Source organism: Botryllus schlosseri, chromosome 11 (genome assembly GCF_051294905.1).
Source record: "Botryllus schlosseri isolate E-star chromosome 11, Bs_hap1, whole genome shotgun sequence".
Classification (NCBI taxonomy): Eukaryota; Metazoa; Chordata; class Ascidiacea; order Stolidobranchia; family Styelidae; genus Botryllus; species Botryllus schlosseri.
The window spans coordinates 7,048,444-7,058,108 of NC_137246.1; the positions used below are offsets into that span (position 1 = coordinate 7,048,444).

Sequence of the window (9,665 nt, forward strand, 5' to 3'; positions counted from 1 at the left end):
GACTCGAGTCACCTTTGAAAATTGATTGACTTGACTTGACTCGAGTCAAAATGTGCAATGACTCGAAATGACTCGTGACTCGAAGGTAGTGACTTGATCCCAACACTGATTTCTATCCGATCAAGACACTCATAATGTACAATGTAGGCATACGATGTAATTGAACGGAACGGAGGATGCCGAAACGGCCGGCTGGCATCCACCTCACAATTTGTCGATGTTAATCTTTATTCGGCTGTCCATTAGACTTTCTTCCTTGCACTTTCTGTTATGTTCTTGATCTTGTTCGAACAATAACTCATACGACGAGGTTGCAATATGAAATCAGTATATTATACAGCAGAATAACTTCAAGACAGGCCCCACGATCCAGAGTGCAGTTGAACGAAAGACCAGTAGACAACAGAACACAGTTATAAGTACAAAGCACGACACACGAGGAAATAATGATTGGCGGTAATTACTAATCCTAGACAAATAAGAGACAAACGATACCAACGTAAAATGCGCGAACATAACAGTCCTCCCCTGTAAGTTGAAAGGGTACAAGGTACTTTACGTTGGCCGATAGAAACTAGTTTGCTTCCTTATTCTAACCGGATAACGTCTGCCCGACGTTCGAGCAGGACTAGTTGCAGGACGTTGTGCCCTATTCCTGACCAATGGTTGCTCAGCTTGTGACCGTTGAGGCTGAGCAACTTCCTGTGTGGCTGTATTATTATGAGTGGAAATCAGCCGTGGTTGGAGTTGGTTTTTGTGCCTCCGCAATACCCATGATCTGTTTTGACAATGTACACCACGCGTCCCATTATTTCCGTCACCACGCCAGCAACCCACTTTGGTCCGCGTCGGTAACTGCGAGCGTAAACCGAGGAACCAATCTCGAGATGAGTGACTGATTGTCTAGGCGTAACGGGTTTCGATTTATCGAAGGGCGAGCACAAACTTACCAAATTGCGCGGCTGCCGACCATGTAAATTCTCAGCACGCGTTTTCCAGTCTATGCCCGGGTGCGGTGCACATCGGTACGTAGCGAGAAGTGTTTGGAGCGCGAAGTTGAAATCTTTTCCCCCGTCGCAATTTTTTATCAATCCAGCTTTTAAAGTCTGGACGAAACGCTCCGCTTCCCCGTTCGAGGCAGGGTGAAAAGACGGTGATACGATATGGCTGATTGCCAAATTCGAACAAAACGTATCGAATTACTTCGATGTGAATTGAGGCCATCCGTGACGATTGTTACGGGCAAGCCTTCAATAGAGAAGACTTCCCTCAAAGCGTTGACTACAGACGAGGTTGTGGTAGATGCGACATTCATTACTTTAACGAAAGGATATTTCGAATGCGCATCGACGATGACGAAAAACATCTTATTTCTTATTGGACCTGCGAAGTCCAAGTGAATTTGTTCAAAGCTTTCAGACGTTTTGGGCCATTCGCGATACTGACGATCAGGCGCTTTCATTACTTTACGGCAAGCGTCGCAACTCTTCACGAGATTTTCAATGTCGCGATTAATGGAAGGCCATGCGATGTAACGACGAGTCATCTGCTTCATTTTCGCGATGCCCCAATGTCCTTCGTGCAACGATGATAAGGCTCGCGAGCGAAGTGACTGCGGAATTACTACGCGTTGAAAACCATCAATATTGAGCATGACTATGTCTTCGTGCAGAGAGAGCGAATGTTTGCGAGTCGAAAACCAAGAAAAATCATCAACGTGCGTCTTTGGATTCCAATTACCATGAGTGACAGATAATTTTACTAGTTGCATGGTTTTGTCCTTCAGCGTCGCGTCGCGAATTTCATTGCGAGTTAACGGCAAGCCATCGAATGCCATATTAATAGCGTGAACGGTCTCCGCGTTTCCACGAATTTCCAGTTCCTCAAACTCAGGGTCTGGACCCTTTGGTAAGCGAGATAAACCGTCGGCGTTTCCGTGCTGATTAGTCGGTTTATAGCGAATATCGTATTGGTAAGCCATGGGCGTTAGTGCCCATCGCTGTAAGCGTTGCGCTGTAATCACGGGAATTTTCTTGTCCGGCGAAAAAATAGCTAAAAGCGGTTTGTGGTCGCTTCAAATCTGCTACAACTTCAGGTCTCACAAAAACAGAATGGCTGTTTTCAAGACGCGGTCGCGGATTTCCCGAAATGCAGCTATACAGAATTCGCTATGGAATACTAAAAGTCTTCCCAATTTCTACATAAATAGTTATATTCATGAAAGGTCATTTCGTTGCTGTTTATCGCTAGCCTACAGTTAATATATGCACGATAAGTAGCCTACTAAATTTCACCTAAAAGTTGGGGGAGGGGACTCGCTGGCGTAGCAGCATGTGCTGCCGCCCCTGGCTCTCGCTTAAAATGCCGCCCGCTCCCCTAAGTAGACCGCAGCAGATTTCGACATAGAGTCATGTTGAAGCAATCTTGTCAATAAAAATAATTACAAATAATATGCCGCGTGTCAGCCTCACCATCTCAACGTTATTAAAGGTCAACTATATCGACCAAAACAACTTTGGCTCATTTTGTAGAGTTTTTTATGCTGATTCCAATAATATACATCCTAACTTCTAAAATTACGTATTTTTTGAGATATCGCAGTGCAAACTGCCGACCTCTGAGAAACGGCTGTAAAATCAGCAACCGTGTCGATGACGTACTACCATGAGAATGGGATGTCTAAGTCAATCGTTGGTTGTTGTCTTCGCCTAAATTACTTGATGCTGCGTTGTTTTGATTCGTCATGCCCGACTGGACTATTCAATCTTCATTTTATGGTACTTTAGGTTCTTATAATTTGCGATGGCTTGTGTAGAGGAAGTACAGAAGCCAACGTGCATGGCAAGCAGTTCTGTTTCCATCTCATGTATTGATACCATGGAAACGCCACCTCGGTAAGGACGAGGACGGCTAGCTGCCCCGCACTTCAATGAAAACAGATGCAGAATGCAGAAGAAAAGCAAGTCCGGAAAGACCCTTTTGCAGCCCAATATAAGGAAGGCTGCTGTGCTCACCGATGTACAGTGTTTTTCAATAAGCTGCTGTAGTCGGAGTAGGAGCACTTTGCCATCACACTTTCTCTACCGCAAAGGATGCTGTACAATGGTGAAGAACGACTTCTGGAGGCACATCTGTCATTCAATCATTGACCAGTTGACCACGAGGTGTGGCCAGAACCGCCTCCCCTTGCTGCTGCACGTGCAAGATTGCAACGAGATCAAGCCATACATCACGATGATGCCGTGTCACGGTAGGCAATTATTATTTCAACCTCACTTTTTCCAACAAATTCAGAGTTTTGTAACTTCAAACAACCACCCCTGATCTTACATAAAAAAAACTCTTGTCCTGCTGCTGGCTTTCACATAGACATTGAACAGGTGTTACAATAAAAATAAAGTAAATGGAGTGTTGGTGAGTGTATATGATTGAATTTCTGCTGTAAATTATTATTTCAGAAACATTGACAATCCTGGCCGAGGGCATCATGCTGGAGCATAACATAAAAAAAGAAAATTCGCCGAAGAATCCTGGGAATATCACTTATTCACAGAGATTTATTGAGATAATTTCCTTCTATGATATTATAATTTTTGCGATTCTGTATTTATTAGAACCCAATAAAAGCTTTCGACTTTTCTGTATGTATTAGAATCCAGTAAAAGCTTTTGAGTAAAGCCATTTTATTACATACAAAGATAAAGTGGAAGTAGCAGTCTGTGAGAACTGATCAGCGACGTCGGAATACTTCGGATCCAGTGCAGTCAGGTCTAGCGTCTCTGAAAAGTCAATATGTATTAGTTATATGCATCGGTCTTCAAGCTTAGATCGTCAGCATACCGCACAATCTTACATGCATGCGTTACACTAATTGTTTTAGACTAGGGTTGCCATACGTCCGGAATTTCCCGGACATGTCCGGAATTTCAGTGAAAAAACTGCGTCCGGGAGGAAATTCTAAAATATGCCTAAATGTCCGGAATTTTTTAAGACTTGAAGTAGGCTCAAAAGTTTTTCGCAAATCAACATATAAACAATATTCTTTTCAAGCTGATTTATGTTATTCGAAATTTTTCTTCGCGCTGCGCGCGAGGTAATGCAACGTATATTGATATTAGTATGAGCACCAGGCACCGCCCACGCAAAAATGCAATCAATAATAAATATAAATACCCATCATTTACTGAAATCAGTCTAATTTTAATCGAAATCATAAGATATCGGCATATTCTTTGAGTTCGTTACGGACGATTGGATGCTTCAGTCGCAGACAGTGGTTACAAATCTTGGGGTCGTTTGCCTTTATCAGAGAATCGCGAAGATGTTGGATGCAATCAGCTTCGAAAATAGGCCGTGAGCAAGTTTGAGCAAGCTGATTCTTTTTATCAGCAGATTATCAAGTTTTGAGCTGGGCCACGGAACATTTTCAAGTTGCAAATGAGGTCGCGACCATAAAAGGACGGAAATCACCAGATTTGCACCCCGATGGTGCATTTCATAGTAGCCTAATATATGAAAGAATCAATATGATTGACAAAATTCATTCATAAAATTTACAACCAGATGCATATAGGCTAGTAAGTGCCCAAGAAGTTACATCGATTAACCTATGGTGGGCCCAAGATCAGTGCTTTTTTGGGCGGAATTGGGCTGGAAAAATGTTGTTTCGGACCAGGTTAAAGCCCACAACTAGATAGCCTAGCGAACAGTATAGCAGGACTGTCAAACACAATCTCGACAGGCCAGACACAGCCCGCCAGACAATTTCATCCGACCAATGAAGAATTCTATTGCAGACCTACAGATTGCTCAATTCATGACCGATGTTCCACTCCATTCTTGAATACGGTCGATGGGCAATGCTTTGCTAGTGTGACGTCATATTGACAGATAATGTGGTATATCTAATTTTCAATTCCGCTAGTGGGCGCTAAAGAGTGTCCGGAATTTGATTCACAAAAATATGGTAACTCTATTTTAGACGCGCAAGTCCAATCATTTGACCAAACGGTACGGTACTTTCGTCGTCCAGTAATGCCTGATTGTATATACCATTCAATGGCTTACCTATATACGGGAATTCCTCAATAGCGTCGGAATCAGATTTACTAGACACCGTGTAGCTATCAGTTCAGTCCACAGCTTCAGAGGTTGACATTATCCCACTATAGAGTATGACTGGAGTGACGACTCGATTGTTCTCCCATTGTTAGCCGGCAGAATGGTCACGGTCAGATGGATCCACCCAAAACAGGATAGCCCAGTGCTTGTTTCAATGGCGTTCAAGGCGATTCGTCGTGTATTTCTTCAAGTTGCGTCGGAATTAGTTTGACAGTTCAACATTTAGGTACCGGTGGCGAGTCGTTATGACTAGTGAATAATACTGTGTAGCCCATGTTACATTTCTCACGAGATTGATGTGATATTGTCGCTTTGATCCTTTGTAGAGTTTGCTACGTATAGGAATATAATGACAGAAGGTATAGAATATCTGGTTCGTGTGCATTGGCTATTGTGAGATGAATTCATAGAAAGAAAGACTACAAAGTGAACAAGTGGAAAGATCTTGAACTATACCGATATGCAATTCACAATATCGTTGATTCAAAATATGTCCTATATTAACTGCAGAAACTCGAGTATGAATATAACAAATAATATTGCAACTGTCTTGTAGTCTTATATAATGCCTGTCCGATAACCGCAGAAAGTTGAGTATGACTAGCAGGATTGTAACTGCCGCACCCCAAACCCCCCCCCCAATAATGGGGGGGGCGAGCTCGAAGGGGGCTCAAAATTATTTCGCGAATTAGCATAAATTATTGAGTATTTTTCAAATATTTATGCAACTTTTTCAAAAAATTTTCGCGCTGCGTGTGATTTCAAGTTGCCAACTTTCTTATTTATTTGGTAGCCTACTCTTCCCCAAGACAAAATACGCAAGATTTATCGAAATGGACATATCGGCGAGACATTTAAAGTTTTTGAACATGTAACATGCAACTCCAAGAAGTGTCCCAGAACGATCGGCAGTTAGAAAACCTGGGCCAAAAAGGACTGCCCGCTTACGCTGACCGAAAACTTTGTTATATATGCAAAATGCATATAGGTTTAATTTTCCATAGGCGCCTAAATGACTGGCGCCTAATGTTCCTGTCTTGGCAATCTGAACCTCAGAAGACAAATACCATTCCGCAGGGAAAAATTGTATGCCCGTAAAGAAATACCAAGTTGAAATCGCGTGCGTCGTTAGTCTAGTACATTTGGGCGATTCTGTATTTTTTGATATAACAGAGAGGAGATCACGAAATGACATCATGAAACGAAGTCATACCAACGGGGCCACCCGCCCGAATATGTTTAATTATTATTTACGGGCCCTACAGTTTCCAAGCCACCTCATTCAGCTCTACCATTAAATCTGACAACGTGGACAGAGAGAACAAGAAATTGATAGCAATATATATGCAATTCCCAATATTATTGACCGATTTTATCATGAATCATCGAATATTTTCGAGCTGGCTTACTAAACTGTGGCCCTTATTTAGTGACAAAAGCGAACAACGTGATGGGGGGGGGCGGTTTATCACCCTATGGGAGCCCAAGACCCAAGTTTTATTGGGGGGCCTGGCCAAGTGCTGTTTCGTTCCTGCGAACGGGTATACGCCCAAAGATGTTCAATTATTATTGAGGGGTCCTACCATTTCAAACACACCTCACTCAGGGTCTACCGTTAAATCCACGTGGGCAGAGAGAGGATAAAAATTGATAACAAAATATATTCAATTCCCGATCATATTGACCGATGAAATCATGAATTTTGAAATTTTTTGCGCTTAGCGCGTGTGGACGTTCAAAGCTGCCCCACTAAACGGACGGTGAACACAGATTATGAGTAGCAGTACACAGCGTATAGCCAATGGGGGGTCTGGGTGGCGAAGCCACCTAGAAGTTCGGTTTATCACCCTATGAGGGGCCCATGACCAACGTTTTTTTTGGGGGGGGCTGACGAAGTGCTGTTACGGCTCTGATGACTAGAGCAAGAGCCTTGTGTAATGTTAATGTTCTGCTTGAGCTCGACTCACAATAGCCAGAGCTTGCTCCTTGAAAGTGTGCAAAATCCCACTTGAAGGGAACATGTTGTCATTGCCAAGAACACAGGAAGACGTCGGCCGGTCGACATTAGTAGTAAGCCAATGCACCACGTCAAGGTTTCGACCAACGTATTGGTTTCCTTTTTTAGGTAGGGAACCTCAATGTGGATAGGCAGCATTTGCCACAGAGAGAAAAACTACCATACTAAAAGAGCATATTGTTCATTTTTTTTCAAGCCATCTCGCAAACTTTTGGAGGACTATTTTTGCTTCTCATGCAATGCAAACTTTGCAAAATTATGAGACAAGATGTTATTCAAGTGTCTCATTGCCTTGTCCATGACATCCTCAACCTCATTTAGGTCTGAGCCAGATTGAAGTGACACAGTATGAATTAATTTGTTAAAGAATGGATCACAGTGAATTGCGTCAAGTACCCTGAAAAAATCGATCTTTTTCAGGGGTTTTGCCATTTCTTTATTGTGGATAACATAAAAGCGGAGAACCATGTCATGAAACTGTTCAGACGGGCTCTTCAATCCACCGACTTTCTTCTGCATCACTTTAATGAGGTTTCCCGATGGTGCTGCAGATGTTAGGCATGTGGCAATTGCTTCGTTAGCTTGCTTAGAAATGGCTCCAAAAAGCACTCCACCAATATATTCAAGTATGTCTAAAAATATGCCAAAGTTTTTCCATGGAAAGGCAAAATATCAAAGGCTATTTACTTACCAGATTCCTTGCTGTTGACTCCTCCAATCTCTGTGATTGGATCCTGTTCTATGACCGCACACGAGAGAATCAAACATCTTCAAAAATAATGCTGAAGCTGGCAATTGCGGCAAACCCAGCAACTTGTTAGCTTGGTAACAGATATTAGAATAATGTTGATAAAATCCGTCAACACCAAGTTTGCAATATTCAGAATGGAGTTGTTTCACCAATGGAACAGCTTTGGTCACGTCTAGTTCCTCGAATGATGGAGCGTATTCAAAGTATTTTTTGGTATTTACACAAGCTCTCTTCAAAACAGCAATTACAGCAGCCTCAGATATATCCCAAGTACTGGTGGGAACTTTATGATTTTTGTAATGTTTTTTCAGAGCTTTCATAGTCGGAAAGGATGCTTCGCATTCCTCACAAATCACACCTTTCCAGTTATCCAGTCCTTCGAAACATTCTTCAATTTCCATTTCAGTCAGTCCCTCCCAGTCATCCCAAAGTGATGCAGCTGAATCAGTCATGATACCGAATTCTATCCGTGACGAAATATGATCTAAATCTGGCGAAAAATATAACAGAGGCCACACGGTATTATTCACTAGTCATAACGACTCGCCACCGGTACCTAAATGTTGAACTGTCTAACTATTTCCGACGCAACTTGAAGAAATACACGACGAATCGCCTTGAACGCCATTGAAACAAGCACTGAGCTATCCTGTTTTGGGTGGATCCATCTGACCGTGACCATTCTGCCGGCTAACAATGGGAGAACAATCGAGTCGTCACTCCACTCCAGTCATACTCTATAATCCCACTTCAATACATACACCACAGCCGCAGCATCAGAAATCCTCATGGTAGTACGTCATCGACATGCTTCATTGATTTTACTACCGTTTTCGTCTGTGGTGGCATTTTGCGACTTTCGCTGCTCGATATCTCAGAAAATACGTAATTTTAGAAGGTATGGTGTATATTTTTGGAATCAGCATGTAAAACTCTACTGAATGAGCCAAAGTTGTTTCGGTGGATATAGTTGACCTTTAGGCCAAAAATAATAAAGACAAGAAATAGCGAACGAATGTATTGTGCAAGTAGAAAATCAATAGCCGCCTCAAAATAACTTAACTTTTCGGGCTTTCGCCGAAGGAAGAGCAGCGATAATATCCTCAACTTCAAGTCTTTGAACGTAGACAGAATGGATAGAGCTGATAGGAGATCAGCATTCATGGTATTATTATTATTACACACAGGTATTAGCAGTGATGCTGATACGCGCATTCACACATATTACTCTTTCACTTGCATGCGTCCGTCTTCGGGTCTCTGCCGCCGACTTTATGAGAGCGTGGCTTACTCTGTTTCTGGGCTTTTCAACACACTGTTAGTGCAGCGGGATTGGCGACGAGGAGCCCTACGACACATAGAAACATAGTGGAGCCGAGACTCGAACCAAGAATTATTGGTGTCGTGACGGTGTCGCTTAGCACACTGCTCCACTCGCTTCCCCAGCATTCATGGTAGAACGTAAATAAGACTTAATCAGTTTGAGCTTTAAGAAGCTCCTCTCACAGCTCGCAATTGAAACCCCAATGGTCAGATAAAGTTTCAGACACGAGCATAAATATGGTGTCGAATCAAGTAGCTTTGCGTTGCATATGTTTCTGCATGTTCTTGTCAATTGTTTGTTGCGATTGTAGTCTCATTGCAAGGTCTTTCCATTTCTCCATGCATTATTTGTGAATTCTCATGCTCAAATATGCGTGGATTTAAATGCCAAAAATGATCGAAACATTTTGTGCTAAATAAAGCAGAGCCAGTAAAATGGAACAACTTACAGCA

General features: G+C 42.5%; 2 long non-coding RNA genes across 2 annotated transcripts; one reads left to right on the forward strand and one right to left on the reverse strand.

Moving 5' to 3' along the window:
- Positions 1-2,481: 2,481 nt before the first annotated feature.
- On the forward strand, positions 2,482-3,644 carry LOC145450898 (uncharacterized). The gene is made up of 2 exons (XR_013918628.1): positions 2,482-3,250; positions 3,459-3,644. It is a non-coding gene; the product is annotated as an uncharacterized LOC145450898 (long non-coding RNA).
- A 22-nt stretch (positions 3,645-3,666) lies between these two features.
- LOC145450897 (uncharacterized) lies at positions 3,667-5,167 on the reverse strand. The gene is made up of 2 exons (XR_013918627.1): positions 5,068-5,167; positions 3,667-3,779 (listed from the first exon to the last, which is right to left on the reverse strand). It is a non-coding gene; the product is annotated as an uncharacterized LOC145450897 (long non-coding RNA).
- Between the last annotated feature and the right edge of the window lie 4,498 nt (positions 5,168-9,665).